Source organism: Artemia sp. Qi Xiang Cuo, chromosome 2 (assembly GCF_049724085.1).
Source record: "Artemia sp. Qi Xiang Cuo chromosome 2, ASM4972408v1, whole genome shotgun sequence".
NCBI classification, from domain to species: Eukaryota; Metazoa; Arthropoda; class Branchiopoda; order Anostraca; family Artemiidae; genus Artemia; species Artemia sp. Qi Xiang Cuo.
Genome location: NC_142795.1, coordinates 61,845,368 through 61,865,126, shown reverse-complemented (window position 1 = coordinate 61,865,126; position 19,759 = coordinate 61,845,368). Strand labels below are relative to the sequence as shown.

The 19,759-nt window shown below is 35.8% G+C and overlaps 1 pseudogene across 1 annotated transcript in view; it reads left to right on the top strand.

Annotated features, from left to right (window-relative positions):
- The first annotated feature begins 324 nt into the window (after nucleotides 1-324).
- LOC148955473 (kinesin-like protein KIF18A) overlaps nucleotides 325-19,759 on the top strand; it is a 104,101-nt pseudogene continuing 84,666 nt past the window's right edge. Inside the window, exon 1 of the transcript XR_016143592.1 lies at nucleotides 325-869. The product of XR_016143592.1 is annotated as a kinesin-like protein KIF18A (transcript). The remainder of the gene's footprint in view (nucleotides 870-19,759) is intronic.

Sequence of the window (19,759 nt, the reverse complement as noted above, 5' to 3'; positions counted from 1 at the left end):
CATTTGTAAATTACATCTGATCATAATTTTAAGAGAGCTATAAACTTCAGGTAAAATTCTTGGAACAAGAGATATTCACAATTGGGGTCGATGTTGTAAATTATATTGGGTTTTGGAAACGTGAAATGGAAAACATGTTTATTGGGTTTTTGATCGCCGAGTTTCATGGAGCACATGAATTTACGATGTTTATATTCTAGATAGTGGGATCCTAGATAGTGGGCTTATTTGTTTGTTCATAATTTACGATGTTTGTATTCTAGAGAGTGGGTTTATTGGTTTAGTTTCTGTCTTGTCTTCATCCAGTGAAACTCTTGTCTCGTATTTGCTTTGTATAAAAAACCCACAAGTTTATAGAAAGAGACTCTTGTAGTATCTTCTTTTACGAGAACCCTTAGCACTGAAGGAATCGACCTCACACTTACCAGTACAAGTATTCAAACTTAGATGTTTTTCAATGTAAACCCAGTAATTACCAGAAAGGTGTAGTAAAGAAAGGTTTACATAGTGGTAGCAGTGGATTTCTGTGAAGGAGATATACCTACATTTGGATTTGTCTACAGAAAAAAACTTGGACTTCAAATTTGGTTAGTTTTGCACCTTATCTCTGCCGATACTGGCAACGCAAATTCTCACGCTCATTTTTCATCTACAGTGCCTGAAAGCTAGGCCTGTTTCTTTGTTGCGAAGAGGCATTTCCGCTATTGGCAAAACTTATTTTTCTTGATAGTCATTTGGGCTTAAGTAACTCTTCTTTAGTGAAGATCAAAATTTATTTTCAAATACTCACTGAGGATTTCTTTTTCTTCATTTGAAGTGGTTGCTGTTGGAAATTCTCTGGCCTACAGCCGTCCTTGAAAAGTGAATTGGTAAGTCACGTTTTTTGTTCGCACTGTGATATAGGACATTTGTTAGAAGTGTTATTAATTGTTTAAGATTTGAACTTATCGTAAAATTTTAACCGTTTTCAACTTTTGTTATCTGTATAAAATGAGCATTCTCATTCTTGACCCTTCTAATTATAGATGTAAAAAAATAATTGCTGTCTCATTTCTGAGGGATATTGAAAGTATAGGCATTAGCGTCCCGCAAAATTTTGATTCCAAGAGTGAAAATTATGAGCCTAATGAAATAATGTCAAACTTTAGCGTAAAGAGCGAGACGTTGAGGAGACAACGGACAGCCCCTTTCATATGCGGAATAATTTCTGTTCGTTTTAAGTTTTAATGTCGCTTCTTACCACAGTTTATATAATTATCCAGTAAGTTTACCGCAGATGATTTCTGGCTCTTCATTCTCGTTGCGAACAAAAAGCTCCTCCCACTTATTTGTGCACCTATTGTCCACTTATTGATTGAGCCGGCCAAGTGGTTTTGTCAATACCTGTTCCGTAGGTGATTATTCTTTGTCTACCCGTGAAAAGATCTAAGGCCGCTTATGCTTATAGGTTCTCTGGAGCACTTGCACCTCGGTCCGTGTTTTTATAATGGGTGAGATAGGGACAGATCATAATGCTAATTATATAAACTGTGCTCCTTACTTTCAGTTAGAAAAACTTGTTTTTTTATTTAATTTTTGAACGTTTTTAAATTAACGGAGGTTTTGATTTTCGCTCCCCGTACATGAATAATTAAAAAACAATTTGCATATTAATTTTACTTCTATTTGATTAAATATCTTCCTCGGAAGTTGTTTAGTTTTATTTACGAACGTTTGTATCAGAGGCACGCTACAGCGTTGCCTATAGTAAAGGCCATAGGGCTCTCAATGTTTTATTATTTATTTATTATATTTTTTTTTACAGAAGCACTTCATATGGAAGGGGTTGTCGTAGAAACTTCAAAGAAGGCTCATTCGATTGGAAATTGAGAGTTCTAGTGCCCTTTTTAATAGTCGAAAATGATTGGAGGGCAACTAGACCCCCCCCCATTTTCATTTCCTGCTGTTAATTCCCCCGCGTTAAATTCCACCCAGCAGAAATTTCCCAGCCGTGGAATATGCTCCTCCAAACATATGCCCCTCAGATAATTTCGGATATTCATAAAATTGGAAGCTGAAATTTCTACTCAACTTTTTAGGTCAGAAGCAATGCTATAGCGTTACCTAAGTAAAGCGCCATAAGGGTTCAATGAATTAATGCTTATTTATTTTTCCAGGGGCACTTTATGTGGAAGAGATGGTCACATAAACTTTGGAACGGGGTCTATTGAATTACAAATTAAAATTTATAGTGCCTTTACACCAGGGGCGGATTCAGAATTTTTTTATGGGGGGGGGTGCAAAATAGGTTGATCTGATAAACTTGCGTTAGAAGGTTTAATGCTAAGGGCTGGGCGAGCGGGGCTGGCTGTGCACAACAAAATGAGGAGTTTTTAGAAAAAGGCCCAATAAAACATTAAAGCCTTATGGTCTTTATGACCTTTGATTTTCTATTGTCTAAAACTTAGTAACAGAAAAAAATTAATTTAAAAAAACTTAAAATTTTACAAAAGAGATAATCATTAAGCAGTATACATAGCTATGCTCCTATTTGTGCAACAAATGAGGGGAGGGGTTGGGTTTTGTGCAAAGGGGTGGACGGACGGGACTGGCTGTGCAAAACCTTCCAGTTAGTGGTCCTGTTTTCACTGATCTTATTGCACAACTAAAAAAACAATTAAACATCGAAACCTTCTTTATTGCCTTAATGGCAATGAGGAAATCCTTTTATATGGAAGCAAAATATAAAACAGAAAAAATTATTTTAATATCTAGAGAGAATTACATAATCGTTGCAGTATATAGAGATATCCTCCCATTTGAGCTCCAATCAAAGGAGGGTGTCAGATTTAATGCTAAGGTGTGGGCGGACGGGGCTGGCTGTTCACAACCTTCTCGGTGGTGGCCCTTTTTTCACTAATCTTAGTGCACAACTAAAAAACAATAAAACATCGAAACCTTATTGCCCTTATGACCTTTAATTTTCTATGGTCTAAAACTTAGTAAAATAAGAAAATTAATCTAAAAAATTAAACTAACTTTACACCAGGAATAACCATTCACAAGCAGTATATAGAGCTATCCTCCCATTTGTGCTGTAAATGCGAGGATATTAAGGGGTTGGACAGACCTATCAGTAGTAAGGCAATAATAGACACGACGAGAGATTACGTAATATGTCTTATCAGGGACAGTCATCTATATATCCGACAAGTGATTGCGTAATATGACTTACCACGGGTAGTCACCTATTACTACGAACGATGCTTGAGTTACCAGACTGGTTTCTGAGCCAATGCCTATTTTCTGGTTCAATCATAGATGTATAAGAAATTATACAAGAATATATGTGCAGTTTCTTGGGTTCATGCCCTACCATTGGTATATATATATATATATATATATATATATATATATATATATATATATATATATATATATATATATATATATATATATATATATATATATATATATATATATATATATATATATTATATATAAATATATATAATATAATATATATAATATATAATATATATATATATATATATATATATATATAATATATATATATATAATATATATAATATAATATATATAATATATAATATATATAATATATAATAATATATAATATATATTATATATTATTATTATATTATAATATTATATATTATATATTATAATATATAATATATAATATATAATAATATATAATAATATATAATATATAATATATATAATATATATATATATATATATATATATATATATATATATATATATATATATATATATATATATATATATATATATATATATATATATATATATATATATATATATATATATATATATATATATATATATATATATATAATGTAGATAGAAATAAGTATCTGCCATATGGATCTCGGATTTATAGCGGACTACATATCTTCTGCAAAATTCACATGCATTGTAACAGCTGTTTAGGTATTTTGAGTAAAAGGGTTCTTAGCCACTTATCGTGAAATTATGTTCATATTTCATTTGCAGTCTTAATTAGGCACACTTAACGATTCGACCATCGTTTGCTCGGCAAATAATTTCTATTTTTTTCTTTATGTATCGTATTTAAAATATATCTGGCTAAGGCTCCACAAATGACTGTCGTTCTTTTTTATATGAGTTTAAGTAGATTGTGATTTAGGCCTATACGGTTACAATTTACCTACTGAAAAAACTGAAAATGCGCACTTGTGTGTTTACTCAAGTTGGTAATTATTGAAGAAAAAGAGGAGTTGGAGGAAGGGGCGCTCTCCATTAAAATTCAGAATAAATAATAGACGAACTAAATAATCAAAAAGCGGAGATAGAGCGACGTTTTAAGAACTTCCAGAAGACGCTTCTACAGAGCAATAAGATCGCTTTAGACTGCGAAGCGAGACTCTCGGACGTGTACGATTCGTCAAATCCAAATTGTTTGAAAATACATGAAGCCATAGGGGTCTCTTACGCTCACTCTCAACGAGATTCCAGTAATACCATGCAAGTGTTGGATGTAGTTGAGTCGTTGGGCGTGAAGACTTCCTTCGCTCGGCATTGACCAGTCTAATTAAAACAGTAACTATTTAATCTAAGACCGATTTGAATGCGTAGAGTATAGAGAACAACTCGGTCTACAAAATTAACTTAAATTCATTCATAGTATAAGGTGGGTGGTGGTGGGTGTTTAATTTCTTTTTTATCAATAAATTTTTAATATATGTGTGTGCGCAAGGCAGAGCAGTTACTTCTTCTTCTTCTTGTTCATAATTTCACTATACATAGTTATTTAATGAACCCTCCGGCCCCGGCCCGGCCTGCGGTGCGTCCCGGTCGCCGCAGCGGCCGGGAAGGTAGCACCATCCCGGCCAGGCCAGCTTCCTGGCCGGGTCAGCGCAGCGGCCGTGTGGTAGTACCTTCACACTATCCTCAAGTACATAGACTTTGTCCGATATGGCTGACATGGCGTTTTTCTCAACTCTAACTGTTTAGTTTTTAAATTGTAAAGAGCGAAGCGTCAAGACTTTTGCTCTTGGGACTAAACTACGTTCCACACAGTTTCTATAAACACTCATATCGAAATTATTTTTTTACAAAATGTGTAGGAACCCCTTTGCAAACTTGTGTGATATCCTTGTTGTGCGTTTCCACACAGTATACCTTCGGCCCAGAAAACACACCACTGAACATAGTACCGCTTTCTGTTTCAGATCTCGATATTCAAAATTTATTGGGGGCCTGATATTTCACTAATTCTAGGTTTAGATACTCATCCAAGTTTGTATAGTTTATCCGCAAGCTAATGCATTCTTTAGTTTCCAAATTATTCAATAAATTTTTAGTTTTAACTTTTAACACGAGTGAATCAGTGTCCCCGTAAATACACTTGAACTTGTCCCTCAATCGGCCATTGTACCTTTTATACATTATAATAAAATGACAACATGTGTTTTTTAGGTATGTCCGTTATTGCACTCCCGTCCTCAATATTTTTATTTAAAACAATATTTCTTTTCTTACGATGTATGAGCACCATATCAGAGTCTATGATTGTGAACGACGTGATATTTGGATCAACAATGATTCGAGCACAATCTTTGGGATTGGTTACAATGTCACATCGACTTCTGTTTCGTACGCTTTCCTACATTTTACCAAAGGCTGAGTTTAAAATGAGTTTATTGATTTCCTTCTCAGCCTTCGTTTTCGCTTGTGAACGTTTAATGACAAAGGTGTCAATAAACGTTTTCATGTAGGGCTTTTGATCAAATTGGAGGGTTCTATGAATCTTTATGACTTTGAATAGTTTGAAACCATTGGACACCATCCATTTCAATAGCACGTGATGTACAATGATATTCAGTTTCGGGTTGAGGTCGGCAATAAGTTTTTGTTTTGAAGGAACCCAGTGCATACTCCCATCCTCTACTAAAGATAAATTGTAGGGGCTCAGAGAGTCCCTACCCACCGGCCTATTTATGCACGGAAAACAAAGTCTTTTACCGAGTCATGGATTTCAATGGGTATTTCACCGTCAATTTCAAAAAACCATCCCTGTGCCCCATTCTCCTTAACGGTAGAAATGTTGGGAAAATACAAAGCACATGGATTGTTAAGCCATATGTAATTGCCACACGGCAAGCATTAGTGAGACATTGCCAACGGATAAAGAGAGTTCATATAAAAAACGTATCTGACTTTTCATCGGTGTGCTGTCCGGTCGGATCAGTTTTCATGATACGATCCCCGTGACAAACATACCCACTCCTCATTGATCTCTCTACAAACAGATGCTGATTCACGTCGGCAATCATACCTATTTCTTCTTTGTTGTTTTTAAGTATCAAGTCCATCACCAGATGAGGAGTGGAAAAATAATACCCTAAATCCATCCAAAATTCCCCATAGATTTTATTCGTATTTTTGCACACATTTTCCAGAAGATTCAATACATCAATGGCCAAGTATAGTTTACAGTAATCCCACCCATTTTTACACCAACCTTTTGCCCAAACCCTCTTAGCAAATTCAAAGCCGCTAGTGGTGCACTGATTCTCAGTAAGAGAATTGTAAAAAGCTTCAATGGGTAGTAATGACACCTCATATAGCCTCGAGGAAGAGTTGTAGTAATCATATGCATATACGCCCTTACACGTCAATAAATCATACATTTATCATCAGGGAAGCGCTGTTTAAGGAGGGGAGAAGCTATCAAAATTGTCACTTTTCTTTACCTGAATCAATTGACTTAATGACTTAGGGAAGGAGCTGAAAGAGTCTAGAAAACGGATTTTATTCAGGCACGTGTTGCTCTTTTCAACTGTTTTCCACATTAATACTAGCAGCAATAGCTTCTCCGATGATTTGGGTATGATATTATATGAAAAAGAACCATCAATCCATGCGTTATCTACAACTCCCCCCTTGGCAATGCGAGCCAATGCCGGTAAAATAAACTTTAAGTCGTAATTGGAATTGTGTATAAAAACCGGTACGAAATATTGTTGTCTAACGTTTAAATTGCACGATTGATGTGCTAACCCTCTAAAAGTACTCTCTCCCAATGTAATTTCCTGCCATAAATGATCATGGTCAATCACCTTCCTCTTTCCCCCATTCTCAACACCATCATTAAATTCCCCCTTGCAAAACCATTTCTTAATGGCCAATATGTCATCTGGTGATAGGAGCATAGGATAGTTTGTGTAGCGAAGGCCAGATATGGCACTATTCGCTGTTTTAATTAGACTGGTCATTACCGAGCGCATGAAGTCTTCACCCCCTAACGACTCAACTACATCCAACACTTGCATGGCATTACTGAAGTCTCGTTGCGCTTGAGCCTAAGAGACCCCTATGGCTGCATGTATTTTAACACGATTTGGATTTGACGAATCGTACACATCTGAGTCTCACTTCGCAGTCTAAAGTGTTCTTCCTGATATCCATGGCGTTTACAGTGTTTCATGTGATGCTTTAAATTTAAATTACTACGAAATCTTGAAAGACATGTTGGACAGCAATAGCATACACCTTTCCCCTTTTTACCCTCACAGAAAAACCTACTAATATCTGTTATTGTATTAAATATTCTATTGAATCAGGCTCTGTGGGAGGTGTGTAAAGAAGAAAAACCCAATTCTTCAATGGAGGAAGCTCTCACTTGAAATAATACACCCTTTTTATCAGAATGCTGGCCCTCCTCAAATTCTGTTTCATACTGCAACACCGTAACACCAATCTTTAAATGTGCATTAACCCGCTCAAAATATCTATTTCTTTTAATGTTACGGGAATTTGACCATTTAAACAATTAAAATCTACATTAGGAAACTTTGAACCCTCCCTACCATTAACTGCTAATTCATCCAACTTTTTCTTAGAGGCATTATCGCGCAGAGGTCTATAGGCGGCAATTAAAAATGCATACTTGAAACACTGTAGTCTCGCATCGAAACAGATTCGTATCCCCTGACAACCCTCTAAATCAGAATGATATGTTAATTCAATATTCCCAGCCCCACATCTTAAGATAAATCCTTTTTAAATCTACAGATGTTAACACTTAGACTCTCAATAAAAAAACAACCGACCCGCTACTCCCCTCGTTATAATTATCCAGTTTAGTTACAATGCTGCTTACCCCATCTAAAAAAACCTCATAATTTGATAAATGCGGGAGAATGTCTAACATCTCTGTATGTAAGTATTTTGAATTGAGCTCGCTCTCATTTTCATTTAAATTTTTGTAGTGCTATTAATGCTATTAAACTGTCCCTCCCTCTCCATACCCCCATCTGTTGTTCAAGACGGGCTCAAGTCTTGTTAACATATAAATAATGAATAGCCTGGGGTCTGTTATTATATCCCCTGACATTATAGAGTTAAAGAGGTCACCAAATTTTGCACAGTAGACATTTGTATGGTGCAAGGCAGAGTTAGAAACAAAAATCTGGGAGTATAAATGCTGGTGAGGGTATTGTTTCACTACTACTACTATCGTTAACCTCAATAGCGGGGTGTGGCATAGAATCGACAATAGCACCACCCCCAGCCTGTTCAATTACATTAGTTCCCCGTTGTGTAAAATCACCCAAATCACCTAGTATGCCCTCCAGGGTATTTTAGGATAGTTAATCTAGCCAGCCTGTATTGTCCTGAGACTCTATTTCTTTAAGAGAACCCGGTTTAGATGCACTTGTGCTACTATCACCCAACTACTCATTCATAAGCCTATTTGTCCATTCCGGGTTCTCTACCATATCAATATCAACAACAACTAAAGTATATGCATCTCTAAACTCCATTTGCGGTGTAGTGATTGGCGCAGGTTCACTGTAAATAAGTACTTCTTCAGCTGATGGTGGTGGTGGTGGCGGTAATTCACTGATCTTAATCTATAAAAAACAGGGTTTATTCTCCATGTGAAATATTCTCGATTTTAGAAAGCCAATTTTTCAACCCCCTCATAACTTAAATTCTTTCCTAGCATTATATTGGCTAGATACATGTCCACTTCAATCATATAAAGTAGCTAAAGAGAGCTTAATCAATTTTATATTTTGCCATTCTTATGATATTAATTGAACTGAAAATAATTGAGCAGAAAGAAGTCCCGATAGATGTTTACTAGTTGGTAGGCACACAAAACGTGAAGTTTGGCTAATGCCAATAAAATAAATGGAAGTAAGATAAAAAAATGTCATGGAGTGACCAATACCTCAGTGAGAAGCGATAACCCATTTTTTTCGTAAAGCATGTCACTACAATTCTAGTCACATGTTTACCGCCTACTAAATAAGTACCAAAAAGTAATGTATCAGAGTAAAGGCACTATCTGATTGATATTTTTTCACCCCACTCCTCCACACTCTTTTTTCTTCAATAATTAGCCCCTTGAGTAAATACACACGCACACATCACAAGTAGCTGATTAGTAATTATTAGCCGAGCAAGCAATGTTTCATTCGTTGAGTTTGCCTATTTAAAATCACCACTAAATAGAAGTCAGGTTTCCCTGCATAGCATATTATGTAAAAGTCAATCTCGAAAGAGTCTTATTGCCCCCAATTATAGAAGGAAACAATTTAATAAATTATTATAATAGTTTCAGAATATCTACCCCTTCTTGTCTCGCAATTGTAAAACTTGAGTTTTAACGTTAATTTTTTTTAAAACGCGCGAATGAAAAATATCAATTTTCCTTAAAATCCAGAATCAAAAGACTGGTTTTTATGCAAGACTTGTTATAGCTAGAAGCATTCCTGGTGGCCCTGATGCACGCTGATCGGGTTTAAGTATTATTTTTTTTAACTTTGCCACATGGACATCATCTATGACTAATCAAGGCTTGAAAGTTAAACAATAGGCAACTTGTTTGAAAAGGAATTTGCAAAATTGTGAGTGTGTTATAAACCTAAATATAAAATTCGGGGTTATATGATAAATGGACTTACGTTAGAAATTACAGGTAGGTCATGAGAAACTCCTTGTCCATCTAAACGGGATGCGTAACTGATTACAGTTGGCCTCATCGAGTTCAAAGATTGTATTAGGTGCCTCTCAGTATTGATAGGGGCATCATCTAACTTCACTCACTTTTGCTCCGGGGTTTGATCATCAGTGTCCTAGAATAAAAATTAATTTCAGTTTTTTCACTAGGTAGCTTGTAACCTTATAGGCCTAATTTTCAATCATCTTAAAACACAAAGAAAAAAGAACAACAGTCCCAGATGGAGCCTAAGAGAGATATATTTTAAATACGATACATAAAAAAGAAGAAAAAAATCAATTTTGATTATTTAGTCCGTCTTTTATTTATTTAGAATATTAATGGGGAGCGCCCTTTCCTCCAAATCCTCGTGTTTCTTCAATAATTACCCCCTTGAGTAAACACACATGCGCGCATTTTCAGTTTTTTCACTAGGTAACTTGTAACCGTATAGGCTTAAATCACAATCTACTTAAACTCATATAAAAAAGACTGACAGTCCTATGTGGAGCCTAAGCTCCACATATTTTAAATACAATACATAAAGAAAAAAATAGAAATTATTTGCCGAGCAAACGATGGTCGTCTCGTTAAGTTTGCCTAATTAAGACTGCTAATGAAATATGAACATAATTTCACGAGAAGCGGCTAAGAACCCTTTTACTCAAAATACCTAAACAGCTGTTACAAAGTATGTGAATTTTGCAGAAGATATGTAGTCCGCTGTCAATCCGAGAGCCATATGGCAGATAGTTATAGCTAGCTACATAAAGAAGATCATGTTTTTTATGATAATTCAAGAATAATGTATATTTACTTACCATCACGATTCTTTTATAGCTCTCCATTGGAAAATGAATTACTTTAACTATAAAAGGGTTATTTCAAGTTCTTTTATTCAACTAATCCAGAAAGAGAAATTCCATCATTATTTATAGTGAAAAAACTTGATTATGTGCCCTCCAGATGAAAATTATTATTTCTACAGATACCATCTTTGAATATGTAATATGACGAAGTCGAGTTTTGGTTATTGAACCTAGAAAAAACGTGTCTGACAAGGCATATAGTTGTGAAATGTATATATATATATATATATATATATATATATATATATATATATATATATATATATATATATATATATATATATATATATATATATATATATATATATATATATATATATATATATATATATATATATATATATAGGTGACTACCTGTGGTAATAGAAAACTAAAGGTCATAAGGGCAATAAGGTTTCGATGTTTTATTGTTTTTTAGTTGTGCACTAAGATTAGTGAAAAAAGGGCCACCAACGAGAAGGTTGTGCACAACCAGCCCCGTCCGCCTACCCCTGTCCTTGGTAAGACATATTACGTAATCTCTCGTCGTGTCTATTATTGCCTTACTACTGATAGGTCTGTCCAACCCCTTAATATCCTCGCATTTGCAGCACAAATGGGAGGATAGCTCTATATACTGCTTTGTGAATGGCTATTCCTTGTGTAAAGTTAGTTTAGTTTTTTAGATTAATTTTCTTATGTTACTAAGTTTTAGATAATAGAAAATTAAAGGTCATAAGGGCAATTAAGTTTCGACGTTTTATTGTTTTTTAGTTGTACACTAAGATTAGTGAAAACAGGGCCACCAACGAGAAGGTTCTGCACAGCCAGCCCCGTCCGCCCACCCCTTAGCAATAAATCCGACACCCTCCTCCGATTGTAGCGCAAATGGGAGGATAGCTCTATATACTGCAACGATTATATAATTCTCTCTAGATACTAAAAGAATTTTTTCTGTAGATTTTGCTTCCATATAAAAGGATTTCCTCATTGCCATAAAGGCAATAAAGAAGGTTTCGATGTTTAATTGTTTTTTTAGTTGTGCAATAAGATCAGTGAAAACAGGACCACTAACTGGAAGGTTTTGCACAGCCAGTCCCGTCCGTCCACCCCTTTGCACTAAACCCAAACCCCTCCCCTCAATTGTTGTGCAAATAGGAGCATAGCTCTATATAATGCTTAATGATTATCTCTTTTGTAAAATTGTTTTAGTTTTTTAATTAATTTTTTTCTGTTACAAAGATTTAGACAATAGAAAATCAAAGGTCATAAAGACCATAAGGCTTTAATGTTTTATTGGGCCTTTTTCTAAAAACTCCTCATTTTGTTGTGCACAGCCAGCCCCGCTCGCCCAGCCCTTAGCATTAAACCTTCTACCGCACGTTTATCAGATCAATCTATTTTGCCCTCCCCCCCCTAAAAAATTCTGGATCCACCTCTGGTGTAAAAGCACTATAGATTTTAATTTGTAATTCAATATACCCCGTTACAAAATTTATGTGACCATCTCTTCCACATAAAGTGCCCCTGGAAAAATAAATAAGTATTAGTTCATTGAACCCTTATGGCTCTTTACTTAGGTAACGCTATAACATTGCTTCTGACCTAAAAAGTTAAGTAGAAATTTCAGCTTCCAATTTTATGAATATCCAAAATTATCTGAGGGGCATATGTTTTTGGGGGAGCATATTCCACGGCTGGGAAATTTCTCCTGGGTGGAATTTAACGCGGGGGAATTATCAGCAGGAAAAGAAAATGTTCTTTGAGGGGGGAGGAATTTCCCAGGGTTGGGTTTTCCAAATGCGGATTATTCAAGGAGGGGACGACTAAACCCATTCAATAATATTTTAAATTTTACATCTGAAAGTAACGGGAATAAAGAATCAACGAAAATGCCAGAGATAGCACTGGAGGTTCTTTAGACAATTTTTTTCGTGTCTTTTGAAAAAAGACATTTTCTTAAGACAGATTATTTTCATTTGTATTACTTTATCTGTCGCTGCTCAATTATTCATGTGAGGGGGGAGACTTCCTCCCACCACTGCCTACGCTAAGGTTTCATATTTGATCTCAAGGCTTAAAAATGAACACAATGCGATAAAAGTATAACTCAAAATAACATATATAGAATAATATATGCACATAACACGAAACAATTAATCAAAATTGCAAATTATGAGTTGAGGATCACCCAAATGATGGGCCAGGGTGCTCACCATTCCATAATCTATGAAATCAACCCTGCAATAACTGAAAGTATAATGCATTTTTGAGTATTTTAACGTCTTCCACAACTCAAACGGTCCAACATTCTACAGCCCAATGAGTCTATCTAATCTCCTTAATTGAGAACTGAGGAGATAAGTGAATTTCCACCCCGTATTAGATGAGTCTCCAGCCTCACCCTCCCCCTCTCCTAATATCTACGCTTAAGTTTTCTTCTTTATGCCAAATACACCGCCCCCATCCCAAAGACTTTGATAAGGTAAAATTTTGTATGGGAAGAACACATAGTAAATCTATTATAATTATCCAATTATAAGGTTAAAATACGCACTCTGTGATAGATACAAAATTACTTTGGCACACAAAATCCTTTTAAGGTCAATTCCAGACAGTCATGATCCCTCTATGTCAGCAAGTGAAATGGTCTAAACACCCTTATTGGAGCTATTTTATCAATCCATTCATTGTTGTCAATCGCTGTCCACAAGTTATGCAATCTGTCTATTGTTCATATATAAGGTTTTTATCAAAGAGGTAATCGTATAGACTTTAAAAAAAAGCCTCATTCGATTTAAACTGAAATTTGTAGATAGTAGTAGTAAAGCATTAATAGATATCACAAGTGATTGCGTAATATGACTTACCAGGGTCAGTCACCTATTACTACGAACGGTACATGCCTTACCAGACGGGTTTCTAAGGTAACACCCATTTTTAACAGTTTCAATTGCACAAGGAGACAGGTTTCTGGTGGGTGTAGAATTTGAGAGTTGATAAAGTGAAATTATGACACTATTCTAGTTTTTTCTAAACTGGTATTGCCTATAACTTAATAAAGGGTTAAGGTGATTAGCGATTACGAGCGAGGATAGTACGAATTGCTTGTGAAAAACCCGGATGAATTAGTTGAAAATAAAGTTTTAAGAAGAAATGTCCGAAAAGTAACGATAGAATGACATTGTGACTTGACCTCGCTTTACCTCTCCGATGTGGTCTGTATAATACACAAGTAACGTTTGAAAAGTATTGTCAATTTAAAAAGAGATGGCTGAAAAGTGTTTTGAGGGAGATGGGTTGCATGGAGGGTTGAGTTGCACGAGGGTTCAGTTCAAGGGGGTACACTTAAACGGGGGTTTACTTAAATTGGGTAGAGTTGCACGAGTGTTCAGTTAAAGGGGGTATAGTTACACGGGGGTTTAGTTAAATTGGGTCGAGTTGCACGAGGGTTCAGTAGCACGAGGGTTCAGTAACATGGGGATTCAGTTGTACTGGGTTTCGGTTATACAGGGGTTCAGTTACATGGAGGGTTCAGTTGCACGAGGGGGGATTTGCGAATTGGAGGAGATGGGATGATAATGTACTGTATAATACACAAGTGATGTTTTGGAGAGTATTGTCAATTTAAAATAGTTTAGAAATAAAAAAAATTTAATATCCCGGTAAACATACGACTAGAAATGCTTCAGGAGAAATAGACTATTGCTTCTTTCTGAACTAATCAATATTCCTTGACAAATATTTTTTTTATTTTTACTGTATTGCTATTATTCAAAACATTGCATTGTCTATGCCACATCAAACTAGCGAATAATTATCGTGGCTTTTTAGGTGTTCAATTTTTTTTCAGTGTAATTAATAACATAAAAAAATGATGAAATTTAGATTTGGCTAAGCTCTATTTTGACTACTTTATATGAAGTGGAGGGAGGCAAGTATTCAGTTAAAATAAAGCTAGGAAGGGGGAAATTAAGTTTTGAGGGAGGTGTAAAAATGCTACCAATTTAATACCCCGGTAAACATTTGACTTGAATTGCTTCAGTAGAAATAGACTATTGTTTCTTTCTGAACTGTCTGGGGAGTGGACGGGGTCAAGTATTTAGTGACAATAATGCTAAAAAGGGGGAAATTAAGTTTTGAGGGGGGGTGTAAAAAGGGTATTTATTTAATATCACGGTAAACATACGACTAGAAATGCTTCAGGAGAAATAGACTATTGCTTCTTTCTGAACTAATCAATATTTCTTGACAAATATTTGTTTTAATTTTTACTGTATTGCTATTATTCAAAACATTGCATTGTCTATGCCACATCAAACTAGCGAATAATTATCGTGGCTTTTTAGGTGTTCAATTTTTTTTAGTGTAATTAATAACATAAAAAAATTATGAAATTTAGATTTGGCTAAGCTCTATTTTGACTACTTTATGTGAAGTGAGGGGAATGGGGGCAAGTATTCAGTTAAAATAAAGCCAGGAAGGGGGAAATTAAGTTTTGAGGGGGGGGTTTAAAAATGCTACTTATTTAATACCCCGGTAAACATTTGACTTGAAATGCTTCAGGAGAAATAGACTATTGCTTCTTTCTGAACTGTCTGGGGAGTGGGTGGGGGCAAGTATTTAGTGAAAATAATGCTAAAAAGGGGGAAATTAAGTTTTGAGGGGGGTGTAATAATGGTACTTATTTAATATCCCCGTAAACATACGACTAGAAATGCTTGAGGAGAAATAGACTATTGCTTCGTTCTGAATTAATCGCAATTCCCTGACAAATATTCTTTTATTTTTACTTTATTGCTATTAGTCTTCACGATTACATGAATATACAGTGTATTTTCACGGCTACAAGCCTGAGGCATGAATTAATTTCTCTTTTCAATCTCCCCCCCCCTTCCTGTTCTCAAGATAGAATCCAGTGCAAGTGTCTTGTAAAACTGGATTCTGTAGCTACAATGCTTTTAATTCTCAATGTCTGAGATACTATTTTTGGATGCTTAATTCGTGACCACGCAAGTTATTATCAAACAGTTCGTGGTTACGAGCGACTCTGCTCAATAGTAACCGGAACTCTAAAAAACAGAAATTTGATATAAATAAATATGTCAAAGGAATTGACTTTTTGTATTGATTCCAAATATATTAGATTTATTAAGTTTAGTCATGTCCATCAAAAGCTACAAGCCTGAAAAATTGTCTGATTTTCAAAAAAAGGAGAAATCATCCCCAAAAGTCAAAGAATCTTAATAAAAAATTGCACGATGAAATTCAGCATATCAGAGAATCCTAATGTAGAGGTTTCAAGCTTACATAAGCAAAAATGTAAATTTTTGCATTTTTTGCCAGAAGAAAGATCACGGATGTGTTTATTTTTATTTTTCCAGGGATGATTGTATCGGACCAATCGACCTAGAATACAGGGAGAAGGCGCATTCGAACATTAATTAGAAGTTTCACTGTTCTGTTTTAGCGATCAAAAGGATTGTAGGGGGGGGATAACCAGCCACCTTCCCACTCCCCTTTTTTCCCCAAAGTCGTCTGATCAAAATTTTGAGATAGCCATTTTGTTCAACATAGTTAAAAGACCTATTAACAATGCCTTTAGGGGTAATATGACCCCCCACAGCTCCTGTGGAAAGGTCTGTAAGTTATAAAACATAAAATCGCCAAGAAAGGAAGAAAACGAGGACGATTAACAGCCAGGGAAAAATTATGCAAATATTTCGGTCAAGACCTCCACTTGACCGTCTTCAGTGCACAATAAAACTGATAAAAATAAAAAAAAAACCAAACCTTAAAATAAAAACACAAAACTAAAATTGAACGACTCTTTCTCAGTAACGGTGAAAGGGTAACTGAATAAAAAAGACAAGTCTAAATGGCATTTCAAAATTTCATGCTACGTAATGCACTCTTAAAGGCCAATCGCTTTCCAGTTAGAGTATTATCAGAGATTTTATTTGATTGTATTATATAATTTTGTGGATGTATGTAAAAACGATCAGAATTCATAATTTCATCATAAATGGGACTTAAAAAGCTTCTCCAGTGTCTCTATTGAGAGCTACCTTTTGCTGAATGTGCTTTTTTATTTCAACTGCCTCCCTGAAAACATGCGTGAGACCTTTAACGGGGGCAACAATGGAGGTTATGTCAAACAAAATGAAATGGTGTAGATCTCATACACAAGTTGAGCCAAGGTGGAATCAAAAACTTCAGGCCTTTGGCATACCCTCATGGCCTTGTCGATTGAGGACCTATGTTCTGATAACCTCTCCCCCAATTGTGTTGGGTTCTACCAGCATATAAACAACCACAAGAACAAGGAATTCTATAAATACCACTACCCAGAACGGAGCTGGTTTTATCTTTGCCGTTGTTGAAAAAGTTCTGTATAATATTTGAATTTTTAAAGGCGACATTAAGTTTATGTTTTTTAAGGATTCTTTTCAGTTTGTCACTCAGTTTTTGAATGTAGGGTAGAACAGTGAAAAGTTTCTTATCACCCACCAATGGAACGGTATCTGTTGGTGTTTGTGGATTTGATGTATTCTTTTCTGCCGTTTTTCGTCTTTTTTCTATGATGGTCTCAAGTATTTTTATGGGGTAGGCATTGCAAAATAAAATGTCCTTAATATAGTTCAATTATGAGACTATGTGAGGCTCCAAGCATATTCTTATTACTCGGTCAACCAAAACTTATTACTTGTGAAGGGGTCTAGTTGCCCTCCAATTTTTCGGTAGCTTAAAAAGGGCACTAGAACTTTTAACTAGAACTTTTGAATGAGTCCTCTCACGATATACTAGAACCACTGGATCGATGCGATCCCCCTGAAAAAAGGAAAAAAAAAGAATAAACACGCATCCGTGATATTTCTTCTGGCAAAAAATACAAAATTCCACATTTTTGCAGATAGGAGCTTGAAACCTCTACAGTAGGATTTTCTGATATACTTAATCTGATGGTGTGATTCTACCACTTTTAGGTTTCCCCCTTTTTTTTGAAAATAAGGCAATTTTTTCAGGCTCGTGACTTGATTGGTAAGACTAAACTTGATGAAACTTGTATATTTGAAATCAGCATAAAAATTCAATTCTTTTGATGTATCTACTGGTGTCAAAATTCTGTTTTTTAGAGTTTTGGTTACTATTGAGCCGGTTCGCTCCTTACTTACAGTTCATTACCACGAACTGTTTGACTGGTCCCAGGTGGTTAAATATAATAACAGTTTACTCAGAACTTCGAGGGGTCGCCCACTTTCTGCTTTGTGGTGTATATCTGGGAGTGCCATGTGTGCCGCACAACTCCATCACGCTTGGTATGCACCACATGGTGTACGTTATTTCTTAAAGTTGGCAGCCCGATGTAGAACTTCTGTCATTTTATGATGTAATTCCCAAAGAATATTCAATCTGGGCGTGGGAGTTTATTTTACTCGAAATTCTTTAGTCAAACCGCAGTAGAATCCCATTACTGCTTTCTAGGACATGCCTAGAGACTACTCCTTTTTTCATTGCCTCGACGGCACAAGAAGAAGGTTTAACGGCGCATCCCTCTTTTGGTGACCAGGTGCCACAATTCTATGCTAATTCTCAACCCTGGCAAGACTCCTATTCTTGGCAAGATTCCTGGGTGTTTCAATTACTTGGAGTGTGGTCAGGATAATAATCGCTGTCAAGGTATTAATAGCAATACAGACTAAGGAGTGGTTTAATTACATAATCTCCTTTATCATCCAAAACAATACATCTTAAGAACAAAGACTTTGTAAATGAAAGGTTTCATTATTTCAAGCAAATTGACAAGCAATATTAAAAACAAAGAAAAAGACAGCTAAAAACACGAAAAAACATAAAAGGTGAAAAAAGACATCATAATATACGCAAAAATAGAACCGTGCATTATAGAAAATAAGGGTCCTAGCATGAAACCCGGAGGGGATGGGGGAGTGATATTAGAGATGGATTTAAAGCATTTTAAGAGCTTTTAAGCAAATACCCCTTTTTCATTGACCTAAATTTATGAATATTTCTTAATATCCTAACAATAGTTTCCACCCTCCACCTAGAAATCAATTCCAGAGGACACCTTCACAATAGATGTAATATGTAGAAAATATTGTGACTAAAATAGGATAAAATATGAAAAATTAAAAACCTAATTTAAGTAAAGACGAGAGGAGAGGACTCCAGGGGAGGGGGGCATCTGTGGGAGGGAGCCTGTTTTTCCGTCGCCAGATCAGCGCTGCCCTTTCTTATCTAGTCATTTATGTATATGTTTATTTTTATGTTTTTCGTTGCACAAAGTAGTAATATTCAAGTATTTAATTTTTAAATGTTTTTCTATTTTTTTTGGCTAGCCTGAAGCGGTCCTCCCTCCACTAGGGCAACGGCCCACTCGCTGAGCACCCCTGAGGGAGTGTGCAGTCCACCGAGCGGTTTGCCTCAGTCCTTACGCAGCCGAGAACACATTTTTCAGCAAAACTATCAAAACACGCAAAGGGAGAAATTCTATTTCGAGAAATTCTTTTTCCCAGCCATCCCGCACACTGCGGTGGAGTTCGGTCAGTGTTTACTCATTCAGGGGATGGATCTTGGATTTCGGCTAGGTGATAAAGGGGGTTAAAAAATATTCTCGCTCAAGATAATTTAAAAAGTAGTAATAATAGTGAAATTATCATAGAATTTCTAGGACATATCCCCTACTAACGTCATTTCTAGGACCCAAACCCCTCTAACATCATAGCATCCCTGTTTCTAGCACTCGGATGGCAAGATCCCCACCCCTGACAGACCACCTGGGGTTCCAGGCGTTTTAATATTTACTACTGAATCATTTTCTTATTAGAGGGCCTCCCCAAGGCTACTCAGCGCGTCCCCAGGTGACCGATAGGGGAAAGTCCTACAAATA